The sequence below is a fragment of the Cucurbita pepo genome, chromosome LG04 (assembly GCF_002806865.2).
Source record: "Cucurbita pepo subsp. pepo cultivar mu-cu-16 chromosome LG04, ASM280686v2, whole genome shotgun sequence".
NCBI classification, from domain to species: Eukaryota; Viridiplantae; Streptophyta; class Magnoliopsida; order Cucurbitales; family Cucurbitaceae; genus Cucurbita; species Cucurbita pepo.
Genome location: NC_036641.1, coordinates 6902235 through 6914836, shown reverse-complemented (window position 1 = coordinate 6914836; position 12602 = coordinate 6902235). Strand labels below are relative to the sequence as shown.

The 12602-nt window shown below is 34.3% G+C and overlaps 3 long non-coding RNA genes across 3 annotated transcripts; all 3 read left to right on the top strand.

Annotated features, from left to right (window-relative positions):
• Positions 1–4402: 4402 nt before the first annotated feature.
• Positions 4403–5055, top strand: LOC111792549. Its single transcript, XR_002814804.1, has 2 exons — positions 4403–4602; positions 4689–5055. It is a non-coding gene; the product is annotated as an uncharacterized LOC111792549 (long non-coding RNA).
• Positions 5056–7355: 2300 nt separating this feature from the next.
• On the top strand, positions 7356–7964 carry LOC111792547. The gene is made up of 2 exons (XR_002814802.1): positions 7356–7545; positions 7632–7964. It is a non-coding gene; the product is annotated as an uncharacterized LOC111792547 (long non-coding RNA).
• A 3798-nt stretch (positions 7965–11762) lies between these two features.
• Positions 11763–12419, top strand: LOC111792548. The gene is made up of 2 exons (XR_002814803.1): positions 11763–11979; positions 12066–12419. It is a non-coding gene; the product is annotated as an uncharacterized LOC111792548 (long non-coding RNA).
• The last annotated feature ends 183 nt before the right edge of the window (positions 12420–12602 follow it).

Here is a 12602-nt window from a genome sequence, read left to right as displayed (position 1 = left end):
CAAAAGTAAAGAGGAGAAGGCTGAGATTGTGAAGAAGTGAAATGTTCATTGTGATATATATAGAGAAATTTGATTCCGGAGGAATTACTTCGTTAGGATTGGGAAATTGCTGCGATTCGTCCTGAATAGCGTGGATTCTCCCGTTTTGCGCGTAGTTTAAGGATTATTTGAGTACTTTAAGGTTTGAGCCGTTGGTTTCTTGTCTCCATGTTTCTGACTGTCTTCCAACCAACAAATTGCATTATTAGTTGGTCGGACTCGGGAGAAGAGCTTTAAGAAATCCCATCAAATCAAATTGCACCACTTTAGTAATAAAGTATTAATAGTCCATTAAACTACAAAGAGCTAATTAGTTTTTTATTCTTCATGCCCCAAGCTTTAGTTTTGTTAATAGAGATACTTTCAATTTTATAATTTAACTTGAAAAAAAAAAAAACAAAAATCATAGAATCAAACATTTTCATTGAAAGTGGAACGACCCGTGTTTAAGATTTGGATCACGATTTAGAATCTAGATTCGACACTATGAAGTTCTTATGATTGAACCACCGAAAATGAAGGTACATCTTGTTAGCATAGGTAGTCATTTTTAATTATTTTAAGCATTTTTAAGTCATTCTACCATCACAGCTCTTATTTGGTTGTAGTCTCAGTAGTTCATTTATGTATCTCTCACTGTTAAATAAAAAAGAGTCTTAACAATAAGGAGACGGTTTAAAAATTATCTCCAAAGTGGAATTGACATGTAACGACTCAAGCCCAAGCCCATTGCTAGCAAATATTTTCCTCTTTGGGTTTTCCCTTTCGAGCTTCCCCTCAAGGCTCTGAAACGCGTCTGCTAGGGAAAGGTTTCCACACCCTTATAAAGGGTATTTCGTTCTCCTCTCCAACTAATGTGGGATATCACATGACCGATGGTAGTTAGTCAAAGTTCTAGTAGGTAGCCACTCCCTTCTCAGGAAACTGTCTTGCCAGAAAGTTGGTGGGCTTGCTTGTAGGTTGTGCTATGCCTTGAGATGGTCATCTCCTGTCCCCCCGTGGCGACTATTTCAATAGGCAACCACGGAACAATCTCAAAAGAAAATGCTCCAAAGAACATATACATGGTCGGCTTATGTACGTCTCCTTCAACTAGATATGGCACAAAGTGAATAGCTTAATCAATATACTAAATAAAGAAGAAAAAAAAAAAGAGAAAATGCATACTCAATGCTCATCTAAAAGACAATAAAATATCTAAATCAACATAGCTGAGTGATAATTGATCTGTGCCCCTTAAAAGAGTTTGAAGTTCCAATCTCCCTATTCCACATATTGTAAAAAAATAAAAATAAAAAACTCTTAACTAAAATAACAGATGATATGTTCTCGTGGATTCTCTCCCTACTATTTCTTTAAAGACGACTTATTTGAATTATCGATTCGAAAATAGAAGTGGCAACTACTACTGAACTAAGTTCATGTTATTGACAAAAAAGACTTTATTACTCTATACTATTCACATTGTCACAACCACATTCTTTGTTTTCATTATGAACACATCCGATTCAATCTTTTCAAACAAACCATCTCGATAGCATCACTTTAAGTCAAAAGCGGGTCGCATCTCTTCATACGAAAGAAATACAATTTCTATAAGTATGAAGGCCACTAAATGGTCTCATATTGATATACTCAAAACTTCTTCCATTTAACACAAGTTGTTGATAGTGGCGTAGCTATTGCTGTTCAAAAAGGCCTTCAACCAGTTTTCGGCCGTTGGTTTCTTTTGTCTAAAAGTGTTGTGATTTAGAGCTGCTTGAACCGACCAACAACATTTGAAACATTCTGGACTGTCGATGGGTTGGTCGGCAGAAAAGCAAGAAAGTGCTGGTCAAATAATGATGAAACATGGTGAAGCTTATGAATTTTGATATTTATTAGTTTTTTTATTTTAAAAATGACCCATGTTCTATTTTTTTCTTTATATTAAAAATTTAAGAGATAGCACATGTTGTGAAGAAAAAATCAAAACATTACGAGTAAGAGTGTGAAAATTAATGGTAGACCCGTTTTAAAAATCTTGAAGNAAAAAAAAAAAAAAAAAAAAAAAAAAAAAAAAAAACAAATATATGTTAGCAGTGTGTTGAGGAGAAAGTCGTAAAGAGGACAAACTTTTTAGTTAAAATTATACGAGAAAGCTCAAACAAGATAATATTTACTAGCAGTGGACGGAAGGAAAGCAAATGACAAACTTTCTCATAAAAATTATCTATTTAAATATATTTTGTGAATGATTAAATAAAATAAAATTCTCCAATTTTTATGACTTTTCAAAACAAATAATGATGGTTTGATAGACACTTCTTGTTTTTGTTCTTTCATTTGATAGGTACTTAAAAAGGATAGGTAGGAATCTTAAATTGTATTGAATGGGAATAGTTATAAATCAATTCTAATAAAATAGACTAGTTTTAGTGAATCAAATCAAAGACTCTTCTATTTATATAATTGATGATTTTCAAATGACGTGAGATCTCATACCGGTGGATGGGGGAACTAAACCTTTCTTATAAGAGTGTGAAAATCTCTCCGTAGTAGATGTGTTTTAAAATCATGAGACTAACAACATTATATAATGGGCTAAAGCGGATTATATCTACTAGCAGTGACCTCTAACTGTTACGATTGGTATTGGAGCCAAACAAAGCGGTGTACCAGCGAGAACGATGAGCCTTAAGGGAGTAGATTGTGAGATCTCACATTGAGTGGAGAAAGAAACGAAACATTCCTTATAGTGTGAAAACCTCTCCCTAGTAGGCTCGTTTTAAAACTGAGGTTCATGACCCTACGTAACACGCTAAAGTAGACAAATAAAGTTCTAAGTATTTTAAGAAGCTTACACAAATTTAATTGATAGAATTATAACTTTGCACATTTGTAAACTAACGTATCAATTCAAATCTAAAAATAAAAAAAAATAAATAAAATAATTGATTGATAAAATTATGGGTTTAGAAATATTTTTATTCATGAAAATTATTCTATAAAATATGTTGGTATGTTCATGAATAAATAAATAAATAAGTAAATAAAACAAAACTCGGTTCCTAATGCAATCTAATGCAATCTAATGCAATCTAATGCAATCTAATGCAATCTTGGTTAGATACACTTGTTGTCTTTTGATGGGCACTTGAAAGGTTAGGTAGGAATCTTTAAATTGTATTGAATGGAAAATATTATAACAAAATAGACTATTTTTGGTACAAAATTTAGAAATTTAAATGAATAAAAAAAAAAAAAAAAAAAAAAAACAATTATGATTTAAATATTCTATTAATATTTTGTTGTTTCCTAAAGAACAAAATTACATTATTAATGAGGTAATTGGAAAATTGGAGAAAGTTTGGCCACTTCCTTTTCTCGTTGAAAATTCAAATATGTATAAATTTTTTCTCTCTCAATTAGGATAAACAAAATAGACTCATATTTCCATACCCTTCAATTATTTGTAGCTTTGACTCAAATCAAACTTTTATCTCTTTCGTTTGTTTTAAACACGCGATTCACACACGTGTGCATAGATTTCTTGGCGGGCTTGTAAACGTACCCTTAGACATGGCCTTCAGCCAGTGTACATTCACAATGGTGAAAAAGCCCGAATGAAAAGGAGTACGCATAATATCATGGTGTGCATAATGTATACACGTCCATACTAATCATAACGAAAAAGTATCCCAATGCACATGGCTTACAAAATGCTGAGGTTCTCATCGCTTTAAATCATGGTATATACGTATGATGTATGTCATGTCTCGTTTCTTTCGTAACATAACTTTCATGAATCATATGTGGCTTAATAGTTTTTCCTATATCTCAAGCAAGCATGCTAACATAGTATGGATGTCTCATGACACATAGAGTTAAACAGTCACAAAGTACGACACATGGAGAGGCCACAGAGCATGCACCGTTCATACTTCATACAATTTATTCAACCAAGCCAATAGTAAAACAATTTAAGCCGAAATTACTACGCTCCAAATCTAATTCTACTTAAAGAGTCCGGCAATCATATAACTTAAGATTCTACCATAAAAAATGACTCACTTGATTTGCATACAATAATCTAAACTTAGCTTGAAAAGTAGTAATACTAACTTAAACTTAACCGCCTCCCAATGAGTCAAAACCAATAGAAAAGGATTTGAGTGTAATAGACCTAAGCGGGATACGCTGAAAAGTCAAGCTAAAACTGTCAGAAAATGTATTCTCCAACTGGTTGCGAACCATCAAAGTGGAATGAAACTGTGCAATTGTTGTGACACACACCCACCTTTTCGGTAGTTAACATCCAAGACTCGAAGATATTTATAAGGTGTATGCGTTTGAAATAACATGTCCCTCTCCCATGGCCTATAAAAACACAATGGAATGAGGAAACCAATCACTCAAGTTCATCTCAAACCCACCATAGTTGTTGTTCAGTATAGTGATAAGAGATATCAACTAAGATGAGTGGTGGGAAGGGTTCGGTCTTTTTGGCTTTCTTGCTCTTCTTTTTCCTCTTCTCCTCGGAGCTGGCTGCTGCCCGGAAGCTGATGGTGGCCGGAAACAATGGTGAGGTTCTTACATATTGTGCAGCCTACCGTTTTAGTTTTGGTTAAGTATATATAGTGAAAGCTTAAATTTGTTTTTGGATGCAGCAGCGGTCATGCATGAAGGCCGCACCACTTTCGTCACCCCCCGCACACAATACTCCGACAGACCCCCTTGCTATAGTAGCAGTCCTTATGGAGATTGCCCCTCAGTCCAACCCCCGGTCTGCGATCCTTATACACAAAACTGCCCTCCCAAGAACTGAAGTGGACACTAAGATCAAACACCATGGGAACTAAATAAACTAACCCACACCTACCTGGGTTTTGATTACTATCTATCTTATGTGTATTGAATCCTATTTATATGGTTATAAGTTCGGGAGATTTGTGTTTTATGCCGAGGATGCGCGATATAATTTGTAACTCGATCAATTTATACCATATGTTAGAAACGTTAATTTATGTGTGCAAATTTTTTAACGGTTGACCTACATTAAATTAAATTCACAAAATTGTTTTTATTATTAATCTTTAGGACACTTTCTTCACTTGTAACATAAGCTCAATACATTCTAACATAGTCCCGTGACATATTTAGTAAACATCCATGGTCATATGTCTCGAGGCATGGTGTTAGTTCTCCACAACTTCTAGATTCTGTGGCTTAGGTGGGATACTTCATAGTACATATGTGTGTCATGGTGTGTGTGAGTGTTGCAAGACGAGTGTCTTGAGTGTCTTCCTTTGGAAATGAGTTTCATAGGATAGTGTCTGGTGACACACAAGTGTGCTAATATTGTATCTCGTCCCTTGAATCGAAGGTCGATATATATTGTTGTTATCTAGCAAGATTTGTAGAAATGACGCAGACATGGACATGGGAGGGTTCATGTTTCAATAATACGTGGGTGGAAGAATAATCAAGATGTCTCAATGATAAAAATTCTCATAGATTAGTTCTTGATAAGTGTGCTCGAGTGAGCAACAAAGATCAATGATATTCCAAGACTCGGGATGACATCACGAAGTATCAAGCAACGTGTGATACCTGAGTACAGGAGTCGTACATGAATGAACCAAGACCTACCTCTGAATGAGAACAATCTTGATAATAGGATAATTAAGAAAAACTAAAAACTAATTATAGTCATAAAAACGTCATTATCTCCTCTAACAACTCTTGTTTTTCATCTATCTACAACACCATTGACCTTTCACTTTTCCACTAGCTTCTGAATTAAAATCCACTAAAGAAAAAATAACATTTAATATTTATTCAAACATAAAAGCATGAAAGTTGGTCAAATAATGATGAAAACATGGTGAAACTCGTGAATATTGATATATTTATTAGTTTTCTATTTTAAAAATTACCCATGTGCTATTTTTTTTAAATTAAAATTTTCCAAAACATGAATCACTCCATCGTTATCAAATTACTCGTATTTGCATTCACATCAGCCACAAAAGATTAGATATCATTTTTAAAAGAGGAGTATGAATGAGTATAAAAATATTTCGTAAGCAATTTACTTGTAGGTTCTTAAATCTTTAAACGATTTCAATTACTATGTCTAAAGGATATATTATTCTAAGACGATTTCAATTAGACGCAAGTCAATGGTCGTCCACCTTATCTCTTTCATTTTTTTCAAACACACAAAAACTCTCAGTCGGGTTCGTATACGTATTCTTGGACATGGCCTTCAGCCAGTGTACACTAACAGTGGAAAAGCCTTTAAAAAAATAAGCGTTCATAATATTATGGTGTACATAATATCATAATATACATGTTTGTAATAACCATAACGTGAAAGTATTTCAATGCACATGACATACAAAATGCATTAGGTCTCCATAACTTTAAATCATGGCATATGTGTATAATACATGTCATGCCTTGTTTCTTTCATAACATAACTTTCATGAATAACATATATGGCTTAACAGTTTTTCATAAACTTAAAGTGAACATGGTAACGTAGTATTTGCTTGTCATAACATATAGAGGTATCATGCATCATACGACATGGAAGTCACAACCAGATATATAACATAACACAACATCTCACGGCATCACATATCACACAACATAAATTAACACATGTCAAACAGTCACAAAGTACGATACGTGGAAGGACCACAGAATATGTGCTTGTTCCTACTTCATACAATTAATTCAACCAAGGGAATAGTAAAACTATTTAAACCGAAGTCACTATGCTCCCTTGATTCTAGCTCAAAGCTACTCATTGGAATCTAATTTTACCTAATGAGTCCCACAATCATATAACTTAGAACTCTACTATAAAAATTGATTCACCTTAATTACATAAAATAATCTAAACTTAGCTTGAAAAATAGTCATACTAATCTTAAACATCTGCAAAAGTGTCAAAAACACCTTCTGAAGAGTCAAAACTGATAGAAAAGGGTTCAAACGTATCAGACTCAAGCTAGATTAGCTGAGAAGCCAAGCTGGAACCGTCATAAAATGTATTCTCCAACTGATTCCGAATCACCTAGAATGAAACTGTACAATTATTGTGATACAGTCAGTCAAGTGACCTCCCTTTTATATTGAACTCAAACTTCCCACTTTCTTAACCTAAGAAACATGGATAAGCTTTCTTATTTTAATTAATTATTTATATATTTCAAATTTTCGGTGGTTAACATCGAAGGATCGAAGATATTTATAAGGTGTAGATATTTATAAGGTGTATAGGATTGAAATAACATGTCCCTCTCCCATGGCCTATAAAAACACATTAGAAAGAGGAAACCAATCACTCAAGTTCATCTCAAACCCACCATAGTTGTTGTTGAGTATAGTGATAAGAGATATCAACTAAAATGAGTGGTCGGAAGGTTTCAGTTTTTTTGGCTTTCTTGCTCTTCTTTTTCCTCGTCTCCTCAGAGTTGGGTGCAGCCAGGAAGCTAATGGTGGCCGGAAAAAATGGTGAACTTCTTACATATTGTGCAGCCTACGGTTTTAGTTTTGGTTAAGTATATATAGTGAAAGGTTAAATTTGTTTGTGGATGCAGCAGCGGTCAATCCCCGCACACAAGACTCCTACGACCCCTATTGCGATCGTAACAGTTATAGGAGTTGCCTCCCACAGCCCTGCGATCCTTATGTAGAATACTGCCCTCCGAAGAACTGAAGTGGAAACTAAGATCAAACATGGAAACTAAATAAACTAACCCACAACTACGTGGGTTTTAATTACTATCTATCTTGCCTTTGTTGTGTGTGTTGAATCCTATGTATATGGTTATAAGTTTGGGAGATTTGTGTTTTATGCCTAGGATGTGCGATATGATATAATTCGTAACTCGATCAATTTATACCATATGTTAGATTCTATCTTAAAAAAACGTTAATTTATATGTGTAAATTTTCAACGGTTGACCCACGTTAAATTAAATTAAAAGAAAAAAATATCAATCACGAAATTGTTTTTATATTAATCTTTAGAGGCTTTCTTTACTTATAACATAACTTCAAAAGAAAATTAAACATAAAACAACATAAACTCAATACATTCTAACATGGTCTCGTAAACATCTCTAGTCATAGGTTGGAGGCATGGTGTTAGCTCTAAAAAACTTTTAGACTTTATGGCTTAGGTGAGATACTTTATAGTACATGTGTGTCACAGTGTGTGTGAGTGTTGCAAGATGAGTGTCTTGAGTGTTTTTCTGTGGAAATGAGTTATAGAATAGTGTCGAGCAACACGAGTGTGCTAATATTGTGTCTCGTCCCTTGAATCGAAGGTTGGTATATATTGTTGTTATCTAGCACGGTATGTAGAAATGACTCGACATGGACATGGGAGGGTTCATGTCTCAATAATACTTGGGTGGAGGAAAAATCAACATGTCTCAATGGTAAAAATTCTCATAGATTAGTTCTTGATAAGCGTGCTCGAGTGAGAAACAAAGACCAATGATGTTCCAAGGCTCGGGATGTAACGACCCTAAATTTCTGCATACTTAGAGTCGCTACTAACGTCTCGTTCTTATCTCTTAATCTGAAAATATAACTCTTAAAATAAACATCATTTATAACATAAATTTTGAAAACACATAAAACAACATCATCTTCTAGAAAACACTATCAGTTTTACGTGTTTCAAACAATATACTAGAATTAAAAAATAAAAACAAATACAAAATAAAATAATGAAATGAAGACAACCTATATTAACCTAAGACTAGGAATTTAAATATTCATCTATCATATGCACGTGCCACAATCTCTACTCGCGATGCCGTCGTCATTCGTACATCGGCGCCTTGCCTTTACCTGAGAAAAATGATGTGGCACACAGCCTAAGTATTTCGAAAAAATCTTTGTAAGTGACCCCACTATAGAGCCCATGCTAAATCCAAAATCACATGCAAATATGATGTAGGGACTTGTTTCTATCTTATCTAGGGGTGACCTCCAATCTCGCTATGGATGTGTAGTACTTTTCTACACACGACCCACACATGCGAGTGTAAATCCCCAAGCGACTTGCACACCCTCTAGACCCTCTCTGGTCAAGCTAGCTATATGTAGCGACGTCTGGAGGTTAGCGAAACCCCTAATGTCGTGCTCCCCATGAACACCTTCATGATCATACTGTGCGCGTCCGCACTCATCATCTCTGGGGAAGTATCCCCATGATTATAATTCTACAACATTCATGAGGTCCTCTAAATAAGAGAATATTTGCTAGTAGTGGACTCACCAAAAGCCTAAAAAATACAAACTTTTAGGTAAAAATTATCCCATTTGAATTTTGTGATTTGATCGGAATTTAGTGATCATTTGTAGTATTTTAACTAATATGAAAGTAAATTAAAAACTCATTACAATAAGAAAAAAAATATATATATATTTATGAAGGGTTCACTTTTATTAGAGTTCGTATTATTATATGTTTGAAGATATTTTATGGGCAATTAAATAAAATAAAATTCTCCAATTTTTATGACTTTTCCAAACAAATAATGCTAGATTGATAGACACTTCTTGTTTTTGTTCTTTCATTTGATAGGTACTTAAAAAGGATAGGTTGGAATCTTAAATTGTATTGAATGGAAATAATTATAAATCAATTGTAACGATGTGAGATCTCAACTTGGTTGGACAGAGTAGAACGAAATATTCTTTATAAGAGTGTGAAAACCTCAATCTAGTAGATGCATTTAAAACTATGAGGCTGATGGCAATATGTAACGGGCTAAAATGGACAATATTTACTAGCAGTAGCCTCGGACTGTTATGGTTGATATTGGAGCCAGACACGGATGTGTCAGCGAACATGCTAGACCCAAAGGGAGTGGATTGTGAGATATCACATTAACAGGAGAGGGAATCGAAATATTCTTTATAGTATGGAAATCTCTCGCTAATAGACATTTTAAAATTGTGAAGTTGACGATGATGTGTAATAGACTAAAGTGAACGATACTGCTAATAGAGACCTCATACTGTAACAAATAAAGTTCTAGGTATTTTAAGAAGTTTACACGATGACATTATAAGAAATTTAATTGATAGAATTATAATTTTGCACATTTGTAAACTAACGTGCCCTTTCGAATCTAACAAAAATAAAAAGATTGATTCTCTTATAAAAATTCAATATTTAATTGATAAATTATCGGGTTTTTGAATTCTTATTGATATAACCTTCAAAATTTTAGATTCATAGATTAATTTTTGACCAAAAGATATCATTTTCATGCCTAGAAAAAATCTACGAGGACCTGTCTTATGAGCAAACTTAAGTTACATACACATGACTCAACTCTATCTATAATTTTATTATCTAACTACTCGTGTTTGCATTTACATCAATCATATAAGATCAGATATTATCTTAAAAAGAAAAGTAATATAAATAAGTATAAAAATACTCTTTGTTCTTAAATCTTTAAACGATATCTATGTCTAAATCATTCTATTATTAATGAGATAATCGGGTAAAATTGGCAACTTACTTTTCTCTTTGAAAAGTCAATATATAATTTTTTTTTTCTCTAGACCTAAAGAAAAGACAATATTGAATAATAGGAGTCAATGGTCGTCAACTTGGTAGGGTTGTGGGGGGCATAACTTTGATTATTCTAACTTTTTCTCACAAACTTATCCTTTTCATTTTTTCGAACATTGACTTCGAAGGAGACTTGTATATGTATTCTTGGATATGGCCTTCCACGCACTCACGCTCGTGAAAAAGCTTGGAGGGAAGGGAGCGCGCATAATATCATGATGTACATAATATCATAGCATACACGTTCGTACTAATCATAACGGGGAAGTATCTTAATGCAAATGACATATAAAATGTATGAGGGCCCCAGCTTTAAATCCCGGTATATGCGTATGATACATGTCATGCCTCGTTTTGTCATAACACAACTTTCATGAATAACATAGGGGGTTTAATAGTTTTTTCATAAACGCGAAGTGAACATGGTAACATAGTGTGCATGTCATAACATATAGCGGTATCATGCATCATACGATATGGAAAGTCACAACCAGATATATAACATAACACAACATCTCATGACATCAAATATAACACGACTGAACATAATACGTGTCAGACAATCACAAAGTACGACACGTCAGAGCGTGTGTCGTTCATACATCATACAATTAATTCAATCAAACCAATAGTAAAACCATTTAAGCCGAAGTCATTATACTCCCTTGATGCTATCTCAAAGTTGCTCCTTAAAATCTAATTTTACCTAAGGAATCCCATAATCATATAACTAAAAACTCTACTATGAGAATTGACTCATCTGATTTGCATAAATTAATCTAAGCTTCGCTTGAAAAGTAGTCATACTAATCTTAAACGTCTTCGAAAGCGTAAAAAATACCCTTCAAAGAGTCAAAATCGATGAGACTCAAGCTAGATTAGCTGAGAAGTCGAACTGGAGCCGTCAGAAAATGTATTCTTCAACTACCTCCGAATCACCAAAGTGAGACGAAACTGTGCAATTATTGTGACACGGTAAGTCAAGTGACCTCCCTTTTATATTGAACTCAAACTTCCCGATAAGCTTTCTTATTTTAATTAATTATTTATATATTTCAAATTTTCGGTAGTTAACATCGAAGACTCGAAGATATTTATAAGGTGTATGCGAATGAAATAACATGTCCCTCTCCCATGGCCTATAAAAACACAATGGAATGAGGAAACCAATCACTCAAGTTCATCTCAAACCCACCATAGTTGTTGTTGAGTATAGTGATAAGAGATATCAACTAAGATGAGTGGTGGGAAGGGTTCGGTCTTTTTGGCTTTCTTGCTCTTCTTTTTCCTCTTCTCCTCGGAGCTGGCTGCTGCCCGGAAGCTGATGGTGGCCGGAAACAATGGTGAGGTTCTTACATATTGTGCAGCCTACGGTTTTAGTTTTGGTTAAGTATATATAGTGAAAGCTTAAATTTGTTTTTGGATGCAGCAGCGGTCATGCATGAAGGCCGCACCACTTTCGTCACCCCCCGCACACGAAACCCCAACAAACCCGTTTGCGATCGCCCAGGTCGTTATGGTGATTGCTTCCCACGGCCAACCCCACCCGGAGTCTGCAATCCTTATTCACGAAATTGCCCTCCGCAGAACTGAAGTGGACACTAAGATCAAACACCATGGAAACTAAATAAACTAACCCACACCTACCTGGGTTTTGATTACTATCTGTCTTATGTGTATTGAATCCTATTTATATGGTTATAAGTTTGGGAGATTTGTGTTTTATCTCGAGGTTGCGCGAGTATAATTGGAGTAAGATACGTGATTAAGTGTTCACAAGCTATTATTTATCTCAACGTTCATACCTAACCGTAACTAAAAATTTAAAATTCTTACCTTTAATTATCTTTCGATCGATATCGGTGATTCAAAAGTCTATATTAATCGTTCTTAATGTTTTGAGCAACTTTTAAGAAGGATGCTCGACCAAAAGACGCTTTTAAATACTTATCTTATGTGTAAACAA